Here is a 16,452-nt window from a genome sequence, read left to right on the forward strand (position 1 = left end):
GTCGTTTGTGGATTTATTGTACATACATCACACCAAGAATATTAATCATTAGTGAGTTATTAGTTTTCCAATGATATGTCACATGCTAACCTTTTGTGTATATATAAACATTCGGCAGTCCTTTTTTGTAAACCTTGTTTAACAACTTAATTAAAGTGTGGCAACTGGCATTGGGTGCTCTTAGGATCACAAGTATCCATTTTTGAAAATCTGAAATTATTTAAATATTATAATCCTATTCTATGTATACTACAGGGAATCTGGGTCAACCAATCAGATTGCTTGCTGGCTGACCACAAATCACAGATCTATGGTAAATCTTGAGCAGTTAGGTTTTAGAGTGGTAGCCGTGTTAGACTGTATCAGCAAAAACAACGAGGAGTCCTTCTGGAGAGAGTCTACATAGCCAGATAATCCTGCTGTCAGGGTTCGGAATATGAACAAGAGGCTGCTAGACAACTCTCTGACACCACATTCTACAGGCCATTCCCCTCTGACCCCATTGAGGATTACCAAAAGAAACTATACCATCTGCTCAAGAAACTCCTTAAAGAAGCACAGCAACAAATCTACACGGACACACCCCTAGAGCTCCGACCAGGGGTATTCTACCTGCTACCCAAAATCCATAAACCTGGGAATCCTGGACGCCCCATCATCTCAGGCATTGGCACCCTGACAGCAGGATCATCTGGCTATGTAGACACTCTGGCTATGTAGACTCTCCTCAGAGCCTATGCTACCAGCACTCCCAGCTATCTTCGAGACACCACTGACTTCCTGAGGAAACTACAATCCTTTAGTGATCTTCCAGAAAACACCATCCTAGCCACTATGGATGTAGAAGCCCTCTACACCAACATTCCACACAAAGATGGACTACAAGCCATCAGGAATAGCATCCCCGATACCATCACGGCAAATCTGGTGGCTGAACTTTGTGACTTCGTCCTCACCCAAACTATTTCAGATTTGTGGACAATTTATACCTTCAAGTCAGTGGGACTGCTATGGGTACCTGTATGGCCCCTCAATATGCCAACATTTTTATGGCTGACTTAGAACAACGCTTCCTCAGCTCTCGTCCCCTTACGCCCCTACACTACTTGCTCTACATTGATGACATCTTCATCATCTGGATCCATGGGAAGGAGGCCCTTGAGGAACTCCACCAAGATTTCAACAATTTCCACCCTACCATCAACCTCAGCCTGGACCAGTCCACACAAGAGGTCCACTTTCTAGACACTACAGTGCTAATAAGCGATGGCCACATAAACAACACCCTATGCCGGAAACCTACTGACTGCTATACTTACCTACATGCCTCCAGCTTTCATCCAGACCACATCACATTATCCATTGTCTACAGCCAAGCTCTAAGATACAACCGCATTTGCGCCGATCCCTCAGACAGAGACAAACACCTACAGAATCTCTATCAAGCATTCTGCAATACCCACCTGGTGAAGTGAAGAAACAGATTGACAGAGCCAGAAGGGTACCGAGAAGTCACCTACTACAAGTCAGGCGCAACAAAGAAAGTAACAGAACGCCACTAGCCATCACCTACAGCCCCCAACTAAAACCTCTCCAGCGCATCATCAAGGATCTACTGCCTATCCTGAAGGACGATCCCTCACTCTCACAGACCTTGGGAGACAGGCCAGTCCTCGCTTACAGACAGCCCCCCAACCTGAAGCAAATACTCACCAGCAACTACACACCACACAACAAAAACTCCAACTCAGGAACCAAACCCTACTACAAACCCCGGTGCCAACTCTGTCCACATATCTATTCAAGGGACACCATCATAGGACCTAACCACATCAGCCACACCATCCGGGGCTCGTTCACCTGCACATCTACCAATGTGATATATGCCATCATGTGCCAGCAATGCCCCTCTGCCATGTACATTGGCCAAACTGGACAGTCTCTACGCAAAAGAATAAATGCACACAAATCTGACATCAGGAATCCTAACATTCAAAAACCAGTAGGAGAACACTTCAATCTCTCTGGTCACTCAATAACAGACCTAAATGTGGCAATTCTTCAACAACAAAAACTTCAAAAACATGTGAAGCTGCAGAACTGGAATTAATTTGCAAAATGGATACCATCAGATTAGGCCTGAATAAAGACTGGGAGTGGTTGGGTCATTACAAAACCTAAACTTAATTTCCCCAATATTAATTTCTCCCTATTGTTACTCACACCTTCTTGTCAACTGTCTGTAATGGGCCACTCTCTTACCACTTCAAAAAAAAGTTATTTTTCCTCCCTTGGTATTCTGCTGTTAATTGATTTATCTCGTTAGACTGACCTCACACTTGGTAAAGCAACCCCCATCCTTTCAGGTATTTACACCTGCTCCTGTATTTTTCACTCCATGCATCTGATGAAATGGGTTCTAGCCCACGAAAGCTTATGCCCAAATAAATGTTTTAGTCTCTAAGGTGCCACAAGGACTCCTCGTTTTTTTCTTGAGCAGTCAGATTGCTAGATTAACCACAGATTAATATTATTTATTTGTATTATAGTATCATCTACAGGCTCTAATCAAGGCTGGGGACCCTGTATGCTAGACCCTGTATAAACTTGGTCCAGATCCAAAGTCCATTGTAAATCAATGAAAAGACTCCCACCAATTTCAGTGGGCTTCAGCTCAGGCCCTTAGCATTAGAGATGCTAAAGTGAATGATCTTTCCTGTGCCAGGCATAGAGTGGAGGGAGCCACAGTGCAAATCTCCTGCCTCACTGCTATTCAGCCAGTATTGTTCCTGAACTGAACCCAGGGCCGGTGCAACCCATTAGGCGACGTAGGCGGTCGCCTAGGGCGCTAGCATTTGGGGGGCGGCATTTCCGGTCCTTCGGCCGCCCCGGTCGTCGTCGGCATTTAGGCGGAGGGAGCTGGGGCAGGGGAGCCCGGGGAGGGCCGCCTGCAGCAAGTAAGGCTGGGGGGGCGGCACGCAGAGGAACTCCCCGCCCCAGCTCACCTCTGCTCCGCCTCCTCCCCTGAGCATGCCGCCCCGCTCTGCTTCTCTCCCTCCCAGGCTTGCGGTGCCAAACAGCTGATTGGCGCCGCAAGCCTGGGAGGCGGGAGAAGTGGAGCGGCAATGGCGTGCTCGGGGAGGAGGCGGAGCAGAGGTGAGCTGGGGCGGGGAGCTGCCACACGGCTCCCCGGGCCGGGGGGAGCTGCCGCGGGGGGGGGGGTGCCTCAGGGCGGCGGGAGGGGTGGGGAGCTGCCATGGGGGGGCGCCTCAGGGTGGAGGGAGGGGTGGGGAGCTGCCACAGGGCTCGGGGCGGGGGGCACAAGGTGGAAGTTTCGCCTAGGGCACGAAACATCCTTGCACCCGCCCTGTCTGAACCAGCCCCCAAAGTCTCATGTTACAAACAGAAAAATCCCATTGAGTTGAGTGTTAGGCCTGACTTTGCTCCCAACTAGATTTTGTGACTCATGGGGACCAATTGATCCTGGGTGTTGTTACCAGATTTGCCTGTTACTTTGGGGTATGCTCATTTATTTGGGTTACTCTTCTGGGGGGCGGGGGAGAGGAGACGGGGTGTTCTGTAATTCTATCAATGTACTGCTTGTATTTTCATATGGAGCTCTACTTCTCCCTTCTGCAAATCCCCTCCTAATGGAGCTATCCTGCGGGACCTAGGTTCCCTAAGGCTGGGTACGTGTACGTACACACACACACACACACACACACACCTGAGTGGACCGGGTTAATCAACACTGTCAAGCTGACCCCTTATGTGTCTTTGGACTCACTGGGCTGGCAGAAGCAGCACTTTCAAGCTGCTTCTCTTTATATGCCCCTGAGCTCCATGGACTGGGTCAAGCAACACTTTCAAGCTGTTACCCCTATGCGTCCCAGATTCAGCACGTCCCTATCCCCACTCACATCACAATTGTACTGGCAGTAACCTACTTGATGAGCAAACCCCACAGTATTTTGGGCGCTGCAGGGATCTTTAGCTTAGGTAAAAGAAGCGTTGCTGTAAAGTGAATGGGGGAAGCTAAAAACACAAAAGAGTAAAGTTCAGCAAGAGAGAGAGAAGCAATCAACTTAACCATAAAAGTTATTTATTGAATAATAGTGATAACTACACAAGGAGGGCTAAACCAACATAACATACATTATTAAAGGTTAATACCTAAGGTAGAAAGGAAAACAGAGAGAGAGAGAGAGAGATCTCACCGCTCCCTGAAGCTTGAACTGGTCAGGGTTCCCAGGTGATGGTGGTAGCTCAGGGTCCTGAGGGCAGGAGACAGGCAGAGACCCCAGCACGATCAGTCAGGAGAATATGGAGTCCCAGTGGAACTGATGCATAGTTTGGATCTAAGCATTAGAACACTGACTGGAGGGTGAGTAGGGATTTTTGTAGAGAAAATACAATGGTTCAAGGGAGAACACTAGATTTGTTTATGGGTAAACTGATGACTCAAGGGTTTTCTTTAGGCTAGACAATAGGCTGATCACTCTTGGCTATGGGTGGTGTTTTCTTCCAGGGAGCTCACAATGCAACTAGGCAGCTTCAGTATTTGGATATCAATCAAGGATTCATTACTAGATTTGGTGTGATAATTGCTGAGCTGGGTGTGTGCAGGCGTAGGTTCATTAGCATCTGGAGCAGAGATTCCCATGATGCAGTACTTCCCTGCTTTTCTGGTCCCAGAGTTCAGTGCGGTTCTCTGTTCTCCATTCCGTATGCAAATTGAGATGTCTCCCTGTCCCATCTTTCATGCAGATGAGGCTAGGGGAGTTGTCTCTGTTCTTCATTCTGAATGCTAATGGAGATGTCTTAATCTTGTCACCCTCGTCAGGAGGGGTCTAGGTGTGTCTCCCAACGCCCTTCACTGCTCTCTGCAAGTTTTTCCCTCTGATGGGTTTTGGTTTAAGCAGAGTCTAGGGGGTGTGTGGGGGGGTGTCTTTCATGAGTCAAGCTGGATACTGCACCCTGGTTCCCCAAGAACACAGAGCTGACTGGTATCAGTGTAGCACTATTGAGTTGGGTTGAGTTGGTTTATGTGAATACCAAGATGTCACAATTCTTGCCGTTTATACCATGCCCATTTGCCAGGTTAACTGAGAGAGATAGACATTGGGAGGAGTCATTTACACCAACCTGGGGCCAACACCAGATCTGTGGGGGATTGTAAAATTAGCGTACAACTTTCTTCACTGTGGACACTGCACCGAGGCCAAATCCTCAGCTGTGCTAAGCTTACACTAGAGATTCTACACCAGCTTTCAGCTCCTGCAATCCTGGGGCTACAGGGAGCTGCTCTAAGCTACAGCAGCGGCAACAGTCCATTAGGGACCTTGCTCTTCACCAAGCTGGCGAGTTTCTCAGCACCCCTGCTAGGGCTGGTTCAATGAGCACAAAGAGACACCACAAGTTCTGGGATGTCCCTGATGAAGGAATCGGTTTAATTCTTGTTCCTCTAGCAGCAACTATCCAGTAGCGTATGTTGGTTGCCTCAGGTGTCTGCAGACAGTAGGATGACCTCCTGTTGCACTGGAGAGAGATTTATGGCCATCCCACTCATTTTTCTTTCCAATTCCTCTGGAAATAAATATCCATTGAGCCACAGGCTAGTGCCTACTCAGTAGTGGGCTCCTTGGTAATGGATTTTCCCATGCATTTAAAAACACTAACTGGGTTACTGCTGAGTCTTCTTTTCCAAAGCCAGGATGAGATTTATGGGACCTTTAAAACCAAATAATCCTGCAGAAGAAATGTAGAGACTTGGGCATGAGGTCTGGCAGGAGACTCCTGTAATGAAGTGGGAGGTAGTTTGATTTGATTGTTTAGGCACCTCCCAGCCGCTGTGCTGTTATCATCGTAATCTTGGCAACAGAACTTCCCTAGTTCTACTGTGGGGTCAGTGCCATGCAGGGCTACCTTTGAAGGGGCAGTGCTAGATCCAGGTTCACATGGTACTGTATATTTCCCCATGCTGTGTGTAATGGGGTGGTTACCAGCTCCTGCCCTGGGGGCTTGAAACAGCCCAGGGGAGGGCTGTGGCTGGGGCAAGAAGCCTGGACTGATTGGGGAAAGTAGGCTCAGCTGTGGCCATGCCCCAATCAGGCCCAGCTGGCCCCTATAAGAGGCTGGGAGCCAGGGCCCAGTAAGTCTCCCTCTGCTTGTAGAGGGAGAAGGGTCTGGCTGCAGGGACCTAAGCAAGACACCTAGATTGGGAGCAGGGCTGGGGAAGGGCCATGGGGTTCTGGGAGTTCTGGCCTGGAAAGCCCCAGGCTGCAGGCCTGACTATAGGCTGAATAGGTGCAGGGTTGCAATGGGGCAGCCCATGGGTGGGCAGAGGCAGCAGGTCCGAACCCCTTTGCCTGTGATGAGTGGCTTATACTGCAGTCTGCCCCAGTGAACGGGGGCTAGATAGAGACTGGGCAGTAGCCAAGACTGAGGCGAAGTGGGTATAGTGGGTGGGGGTTCCCCTGGGAGGGGGAGACCCAGAACTGTCGGGGTACTGCCATGGGGCAGCACCCAGTTAAAGATGCACCGGGGTCCTGGGAGGGACACGGGGGCCAGCAGTGTCGGTGAGACACCAGCCTAAAGAGGGCGCTCCGGAGGCTGGATGCTAATTCCTGAGGACAACCAGCAGGAGGCGCCGTCGGGTGAGTCTGCGCATGCTTACACTGTGGATATTCTACAATTAGATAGAAGTCCTCCTTGAGGGTAGGGTGGATTGTAATCTGTGGGTGCAGTGACTGTATTTCATCTCCCTTGTTGCATCATGGAGGGTTCTCAGTAGGTCTTATCAGCACCGTTAACTTTCCCTCTTTCTCTCTTTGCCCACGTTTGTGCCATAGCTCTCCAGCAGTGCAGTATGTACATCAGAACCTATCTAGACACATGAGATCAAGGACCAGCTCTGACAATCCTAAAGGACAGCTACGATTGTAAAATCTCTGGGGCCTTCAAGGTGCTATTGAGCTGGCAACAGAGCAGGAATGCTACAGTGAGAACTAGCTGTCAGGTTTTGGCTAAGCCCTTTCTCATGGATTGTACCTGGAACAGGTAGGGGACAGCAGGGCAAGATTGTCTGCTGTGTCACTGGCCTGTGTAACAGCCCTTTTCAGGGCATGCACTTCCTGTCATGCCATTCTTAGGGTATGTCTACACTACGAGAGTACTTCGATTTTAGTTAATTCGACTATGTGGAATCAATATTACAAAGTCGAACGTGTGTGTCCACACTAAGGACAGTAATTCGACTTTGTGAGACCTTGTGAGTCCACACTAACGGGGCAAGCGTCGACATTGGAAGCGGTGCACTGTGGGCAGCTATCCCACAGTTCCCGCAGTCTCCGCTGCCCATTGGAATTCTGGGTCGAGCCCCAAATGCCTTCTGGGTAAAAAAATGTGTCGAGGGTGCTTTTGGGTGCCTGTCGTCATCCGTCCGTCACTCCCGCCCTCCCTCCCTCCCTGAAAGCGCCGGCGGGAAATCAGTTCGCGCACTTTTCTGATTACTGACAGCGCGGACGCCACAGCAGTGCGAGCATGGATCCCGCTGCGACCATCGCTGCAGTTGTGGCAGTTCTCAACGCCTCGCAGCTTCTCATCCACTTTTACCAGAGGCAGCTGCAGATAAATCAGGAGAGGAGGCTACGGCACCACCGTGACGGCATGAAGTCGGACACTAGCTCCGACCTCTCAGAAAACATGAGACCCAGCGCCCAGGACATCTCGCTGTCACTGGGTCTTGTGGATACTGTTGAACGGCGATTCTGGGCCCGTGAAACAAGCACGGACTGGTGGGACCGCATAGTGCTGCAGGTCTGGGATGAATCCCAGTGGCTGCGAAACTTTCGCATGCGGAAGGGGACTTTCCTCGAACTGTGTGAGTTGCTGTCCCCTGCCCTGAAGCGAAAGGACACCCGGATGTGGGCAGCCCTGACTGTCCAGAAGCGAGTGGTCATAGCCCTCTGGAAGCTTGCAACGCCAGACAGCTACCGGTCAGTCACGAACCACTTTGGTGTGGGCAAGTCTACCGTGGGGGTTGCTGTCATGCAAGTAGCCAAGGCAATCGTCAAGCTACTGCTATCAAAGGTAGTGACCCTGGGAAACGTGGAGCTCATCATAGATGGCTTTGCCGAGATGGGATTCCCAAACTGCGGTGGGGCTATAGATGGGACTCACATCCCTATCCTGGGACCGGACCACCAGGCCAGCCAGTACATCAACCGAAAGGGATACTTTTCCATGGTGCAGCAAGCACTGGTGGACCATCGGGGACGTTTTACTAATATCAACGTTGGATGGCCTGGCAAAGTTCATGACGCTCGGGTTTTCAGGAACTCTGGTCTGTTTAGACGGCTGCAGGAAGGTCTTTACTTCCCGGACCACAAAGTAACTGTTGGGGATGTGGAGATGCCTACAGTCATCCTCGGGGACCCTGCATACCCGCTAATGCCCCGGCTCATGAAGCCCTACACTGGCGCACTGGACTCAGGGAAAGAACTCTTCAACTACCGGCTCAGCAAGTGCAGAATGGTGGTGGAGTGTGCTTTTGGCCGTCTCAAGGGGAGATGGAGAAGCTTACTCACTCGCTGTGATCTCAGCGAGACCAATATCCCCATTGTGATAGCTGCTTGCTGTGTGCTCCACAATCTGTGTGAGAGCAAGGGGGAGACCTTTATGGCGGGGTGGGAGGTTGAGGCAAATAGCCTGGCTTCTGAGTACGCCCAGCCAGACAGCCGGGCGATTAGAAAATCCCAGCGGGACGCGCTGTGTATCAGGGAGGCTTTGAAAGCCAGGTTCCTGACTGAGCAGGGTCTCCAGTGACTGTTTACTTTGTGGGCACAGATGCTGAACCTGCCCCCGTTTCTTTACCCAGTTACTGTTGACTATCCTTCCAAGTTACATACCCCCTTCACCACCTTCCCAACAAATAAAATCTGTTCCGTTTTGTTAATGAACAACGTTCTCTTTCTTACTGTTTTCGCGGGAATGTTTTAAACCGGGGACGCAGAATGTGGCGGGGGGCGGGTATAGTGTTCTGATGCAAATGATGCTTCTAAACTCCGGGACTGACAGGCTCCGCTGTGCTGGATTGGTTGTTTCAATGCAGCCTGCCAGCAGTCCTGGGTGGGACTGCGTGTATGTGTCGGACAAGTGACTTTCTGGCAGGGGGCGGAGGGTAACAGACCCCCTGCTGCGTGGCTCTGTGATCCAGGATAAGGACCGCGGCATAAGATCTCTAACTGCCCTCCCCCGCCACAAAGTCACAGATCAACCCCCTCGCACCCCAGAACATGAAAACCGCCTCCCAGACTGACCAGGGTAACTGGTGACTGCACTGTGTATGTGTCCTGATGCTGGACCTGCCCCCGCCTCTGTAGCCTGCTAAAGGTGACTGTCCTGTCCAAGTAACAAACCCCTTCCCCCCCTTCAGTCAGAATCCCCTCTAAAAGACACTCTCGGAAACAGTACTTAACAGAAACAGATGTTTTATTATGAACCGCACATGAAAAGGGGGGTGAGGAAACTTGGACGTGGGCTTGTGTGAGATGGGTAGGAAAGGACTTTTCAAACTTTGTGGAACGAGAGCCTTACATTGCTGCAGCAGTGTGCAGGGGCTGACTGAAAGTTTTAACGGCCCTTGCTGCCCCTCCTTCTTTGGACTTTTGGTGAGGGGGGTGTGGGACTTGGTGGCGGGGGAGGGCGGTTAGAGATAGACAGCAGCAGGGCTCTGTCCTCCTGCCTCCGGTCTTGCAGAACATCCACTAGGCGCCGGAGCGTCTCCGTTTGCTCCCTCATTAGTCCAAGCAGGGTTTGAGTAGCCTGCTGGTCCTCCTGGCGCCACCTCTCCTCCCGTTCCATGACTGCTCTGTGCATTTGTGACAAGTTCTCCCTCCACTGTGTCGTCTGGGCTGCCTGCTCTCGTGAGCAGTCCATAAGTTCATAAAACATGTCTTCACGCGTCTTCTTCTTCCTTCTCCTAATCTGCGCTAGCCTCTGGGAGTGTGATGCCAGGCTGGGTTGGGAGACAGTGGCAGATGTGTCTGTGGGAATGGGAAAAAGGGAGTGAATTCCTGAGACAGATAAATGAAGTTGTGAACAAAGAACATAGTCTTTCTCTGTGAACAACACCATGCACTGCACCTTTCACATGCGCACTCAGGACAAGGTCGAATTTTCGGCCCTCGCCTTCAGTGCCTGGGGTCTTGCAGTTGCGATCAGAGAAGCATTGCAGGACACCTCTACTTTTCTTGCAGGAAAACATGGTAAGCCGTAGACTTGTGGCAGCTTAAAAATGTAATAGTAGCACTGGGCTCCTTTCGCACTGAAAGCAAGGCCACTCTCTGCTGGCAGCAATCAGGGAAGCATGAGCTCTGCCCCTGTCCCACCACCTCGCGGCTGTCCCCGGGAAAGATCCCTGTATGCTGCCCCTCTGCCGCCTCCACCGCGTGGCTGTACGGCAGTCCCAATACTCTAATTCCCCCCCCTAATTTAAAGCAGGGCGTCATGTGCGATATAACTCTGATGAGGATCTCGGAGAGCGAGAGGGGAAGGATGCTTCGGGAGACCATGCAGAGGCCAGGGCCGTATGCCGCCATGCTGTGCCGTGCCATGATCCCAGACTACTTAATGGACTCATGGCGTGGGAACGTGTGTTACCACGGTGGACCGAACAAGATCGCCCTGCCACGGAACCTGATGCGCATGCTTGAGCGGTACCTCCAGGAGAGCTATGCTGAGCTATCCCAGGAGGACTCTCTCTCAATTCCCGGGCACATTGACCGTCTTTTCGTTTAAGTGCAGTAGAAGGGACTACAGAGTGGAGCGTCCTGTGGTGGCCTAATCATGAATATCTGGACATTATTTGATTTATTATACATAGTTAGGACTAAATAGTTGACTAAGCCAAAGAAATCATGAACACCAAATTGCTGATCTAGTTAATATTCCGGTTTTGTTATAAATAAAAGTTTCTATGCTTAAATGAGTGAATGAAAAGCCCATTAAATATTCCAGTTATGTTAAAATTAAATGTTTAGATGTTTAAAGCACTCACTGCTTGATCCTTCCCCTGATTCGGTGTCCGGGGTAACGGCTGTGGACGGTTGGTAGGGGATCTCGGTAAGGGTGATGAAGAGCTCCTGGCTGTCGGGGAAATCAGCGGTGCAAGCGCTGTCGACTGCCTCGTCCTCCTCATCTCCTTCCTCATCTTCCCCGTCCGCTAACATTTCCGACGAGGAACCGGCCGTGGACAATATCCCATCCTCAGAGTCCACGGTCACTGGTGGGGTAGTGGTGGCGGCCACACCTAGGATGGAATGCAGTGCCTCGTAAAAACGTGATGTGTGGGGCTGGGATCCGGAGCGTCGGTTTGCCTCTTTGGTTTTTTGGTAGCCTTGTCTCAGCTCCTTGATTTTCACGCGGCACTGCGTTGCATCCCGGCTGTATCCTCTCTCTGCCATGGCTTTAGAGATCTTCTCGTAGATCTTTGCATTCCTTCTTTTGGAGCGCAGCTCTGAAAGCACGGACTCATCGCCCCACACAGCGATGAGATCCAAGACTTCCCGATCAGTCCATGCTGGGGCCCTCTTTCTATTAGATTGCACGGCCATCTCTGCTGGAGAGCTCTGCATCGTTGCCAGTGCTGCTGAGCTCTCCACGCTGTCCAAACAGAAAATGAGATTCAAACTGGCCAGACAGGAAAAGGAATTCAAATTTTCCCGGGGCTTTTCCTGTGTGGCTGGTCAGAGCATCCGAGCTCAAAGTGCTGTCCAGAGCGTCAACAGAGTGGTGCACTGTGGGATAGCTCCCGGAGCTATTACCGTCGATTTCCATCCACACCTAGCCTAATTCGATACTGCCATTTCGAATTTAGCGCTACTCCTCTCGTTTTCGAGGAGTACAGAAGTCGAATTTAAGAGAGCTCTATGTCGAACTAAATAGCTTCGTGGTGTGGACGGGTGCAGGGTTAATTCGATGTAACGGCGCTAAATTCGATATAAACTCCTAGTGTAGACCAGGCCTTAGTCTCTTCCATTTATAAAGTGAATTCCACTTGTAAATAGTATCTTTAGCACTAATGCTTAGTGCCCTCACCACCTCCAGTTTCTTTTCTCTCCTCTTTTAGGGCGTGACCCAAAACCCTTTGAAGTCAATGGGAATCTTGGAACTCCAGTGGGCTTTGGATTAGGCCCTTAATGATTACCGCTGATCAAATCCACCAGCAATTTCATTTCAATATGGGATGTAAATAAAGGATTCTGCCAGATTGAATTGTAGCAACTCATGGTGGACGTCACAGTGCCATTTGAAAACAGGTCACCGGCCTTCCACAAGGCCCAAGCTCGGAAGATGCTGAAATACACCCCGCTGGCCAACACCCTGAGAGCCCAGGGCTATGAGGTCCAGATCCATGCCCCGGTTGTGGGACCGCTGGGCGCATGGGACCCCCACAACGAGCCGGTGCTGAGAGCGTGCGGAGTTGGTCGACGCTACACCTGGCTCATGAGACAGCTCATGGTGTCTGACACCAATCAGGTGGTCCAGAGACATATACACAGAGCACATCACAGGACACTATCAATACCAGGTCAAATAATCGAGAACGCCGGTCAGGGAAATAACCCACTTCCTCCTGTGGAGGAAAAATAGTCTAAGGCCTAAATTTTGGTCAAGTGAACTGTATGTAGGGTCAGGTGAACTGTATGTGTGGCCTGGAGGAAGGAGAAAAGGGGGGGAGTTAAAAGGAGAAGGGTAGACAGAAATCATAAAAGCAGAACTAACTGTAGACATTATAAAAGTAGAATTAACCTTTGTAACAGACTATTATTAATAGATGTCAGGTGACAGAGCAAGAAACCGCAAAGGGCAGACTGTGAAAAACAGGAAAGCTTGCTAAGCTATATTCCCTTTTTTGGGGAATGTATTCCAAATATGGCAATAATGTTGATAAGAAAGTATGCATTACCTAATTGTGGTTTTATGCTATATAAGCTATTTGAAAATCTGTAGTCGGGGGGATTGCCAGTTCGCTGGTACCCCCCGTGCATGCATGAAAATAAAGAGGCCTCAGGCGATTCTGATCCAAACACAACGCATGGTCGCTTTTCCACGACACTCCCTTCCCTGACAAACCAAGGGGCACACCCCACCCATGTACTTATTCACTACACCAATACTGACTTGGACTCTAAATACATTCTATGGGTGGTGTACCCGAGATCACTTATCCACTGACGTTTTAAAAACTCCCGCACCCCAATCTAGGTCTATGATGGTTATTTACTATGTATATATCTTATGAACCTTGTAACTGACCCTTGTAATCCCTCATAACCCAAGCCTGACCCCAGATGTACAGTACCTTCCTTCTTAACTTGTGTAAATTTGATTTTAAACATTAATTTTAAAAAATTTTATTAAACTCCATTTGGATGTCCCTGCTGCCAGGGAGTTTTCCAGCAATTTAAATTGCTTTCCAATATCAGCTGAGAGGAGGACCCCAGCCCTGAGTATCTACAGTATGGTACTGGTCAGTGCTTCAGTTCACACTGGATGTTTTCAGCTCTGTAGGCAACCAGAGCACCATATGCTCTGGGGTCACACGGTGACCAATAGCTCTAGGCATTGATAACACCCCATGCAAACCTACTGACTTTGTTGAAGTTGTTTGGGATTTAAGTCAGCACGAGGAGCCCCACAGAAGAAAACTTCTTCTACATTCTACTTCTGCAGCTCCTCAGGGTCCTTTCTTGTCTCTCCCGTCCCACCCCACCCCCCCCCCCGCGCAAACCCAGGTGTGAGCCTAGTTGAAGTCAGAGTTCTGGGACCAATGGGTTGCTGGATCCCATCTCACCAACAGGAGGAACATATTCCTGACCCAATACCATGGATAGTGGATGTATATCAGAATGCTGGCAAAGCCTCCGTTACTAAGGTGAGATGCTGCTGCCGGACATGCTACAGTAGTTTATAACTAAAATAGCAGGTGTGTCCTGTCCCAGTCTGATAAACTAGAACATAGACGCTTAGGGGGAGCATAGGGGTTGGCACCTTGTTTTGCTAAAGTTGGGATGCGCAGCTTCTAAATTCCTGCTGCACACTGGCATGTCCTTTTAGCTCTCACTATTGCTTTGTCTGCATGAGATGATGACATTGGGTTATAACTAGTGTTAATTAACATACAATAAGTGGCACAGTTTTTAGCCTTACCTAACACTCCTTGTAGCCCCACGACCAAACAACACACTCTGAAACATGACAGTCCTTATCTATGCTGAGTGTTTAACACCGAATCAGTTTATACTATTCTCACACAGCTTCATTACCCAGTGTAGACAAGGCCTGTTATGGCAACAAATCCCCTTCCCTGGGCCAATTTAGAAACACTGTAAATTCATCCCTGGGGTTGGACCTGATCCAATGCTCACTGAAGTCAATGGAAAGACTTTTTGATTTCTATGGGCATTGGATGGGGCTCAAATTCTACAGAGCCTTAGACAATGGATGCAGCTCACTGGGGAGCGTCACAGCATGGCTGGCCCCTTTAAGGGGAAATGGGGCCTCAGCCCCACCTGTGAAGATCAGTTCACCTCCCCAGGTGGTTAATAGTGAATGAGGTAATGAGGTCATGTGATTAATTCAGGCCAAGCCTGGGGATATAAGGGAGAAAGGGGGCAGACTCTTGTGGTAATGGAATGCTTAATGTGCTAATAGGGGGAAGCTGGGTATGCTAGGTAGGCCAGAAGCCTTGGAAGCAGTCGCTGAGAAGGAGGCTCCTGAATGAGACCGTTGACTGGGAGAAGGGGTGTGATCTGAGAAAACACTCCAGCTAGCCAGGCCTGGGAATGCCAGGTAGGGCAGAAGCCTGGGAAGAGCATGTGAACCTGCAGGGAGTGACAAGGCTCCTACAGGATCCTGGGCCAGACACTAACTGGTCAAGTTTCTAATATCGTTTCAGGAAATTAAACCTGAGCTTGGTGTTGATTAGCTCCTGGGTTCATTTAGTTGGTTTATTTCTGTTCTCAGACAAGTCACCCTACTGAAGAAAACCAGTCTGAAGCCTTCTGGATCCCAATGATCCAGGATAAGAAGCAAATTCTGATTTAATACAGAATCGGGTCATGGCTTGGATTCCTCTCTTCCAAATGCCTTAAATGTACACGTTTCAGGCATGTGGGCACCATGTGTAGATTCAGTATTGACCTAATCATTCTATGATCCATCCAACATTCTGCTCCACGCATGGCTCTGGTGATCCTGACATCCTTTATGTCACATTGTCGGACAATGATGAAATCTATTAGATGCCATTGTTTGGATCTGGGGTGCATCCATGTAGTTTTACCTGAAGATGGTATTTTTAATTGTCAGGCTATGTTCTGCATACTTGCTTAGGAGTAGACTACCATTTTCGTTCATTTTTCCAATGCCATTTTTCCCCAATGACGCCTTGCCAGTTGTTATCTTTACCTACTCTTGCACTGATATCTCCTAGGATAATTAGTTTGTCACTTTGTGGTGTTGACTTGATGAGAGAGTCGAGATAAGAATAGAACTATTCCTTAGCATCGTCAGGGTTTGTTAAGGTGGTCGCATATGCACTGATGTTGGTAGCAAATTGCGACTTATTGAGTGGTAACCAGAGTTTCGTGAGTCTTTTGTTAATGCCTATTGGAAATTCAAGACATTGCAGGAGTTTGGTCTTGATGGCAATTCCCACTCCATGGATTCTATCTTTGAGTGGTTTTTTTCCCTTCCAAAAGAAGGTGTAACCCCCAGCTGGTTCTGTAATAATGCCCTTGTCTGCCAATCTAGTTTCACTGAGCGCTGCAATGTCAGTGTCATACCGGGGTACTTCTTTTGAAAGGAGAGCTGTCTTCTTTCAAATTGAGAGGAATAGTTTTTGTCTATCATAGTCCTTATGTTCCAAGCAGCAGTCTTTAGTGCTTTTTTAGTTATCTTGGGTTTTCAACCACATTGAGGATGATCTGCCAGCCGTGGTAAGCTGGCCAGATTTAATTTGGGCAGGCAATGTTTGAGGCAACTTTTCTAGCCCCTTCCCTTCCAAAGGGAGAGCAGTGCAATCATAAAAAGGGCTGCTCTGTCACCTGGGGTGTTGCTGAGCTTCCCTGCTGCCCGTGGGTCAGGGATGGGTGACCAATGTCCCAGGCCGCCTGCGTGCAGGCTTCTGGCTAAATCTGCCAGTAATCATCTTCACCTGTGGTGATGAGGGAGTGGCAAAGCGACAGGACTTTTGAAGAGAGATGTGCATGAATGACTTGTGAGTGAAGTTGATTAAAGTGGGAGAGTCATTGCACTGGGACAATCCCATTCTCTCAGCTGCTGAAGCTTGGCCCAGTGGCATAAAGGCTCCTTTAGCTGCAGTGGATAGCCATGACTTCTGTAGTGCTTTTCACCTTCCACAATACATTGCTGCACTGTTTTTCA

The sequence above is a fragment of the Emys orbicularis genome, chromosome 9 (assembly GCF_028017835.1).
Source record: "Emys orbicularis isolate rEmyOrb1 chromosome 9, rEmyOrb1.hap1, whole genome shotgun sequence".
NCBI lineage: Eukaryota > Metazoa > Chordata > Testudines > Emydidae > Emys > Emys orbicularis.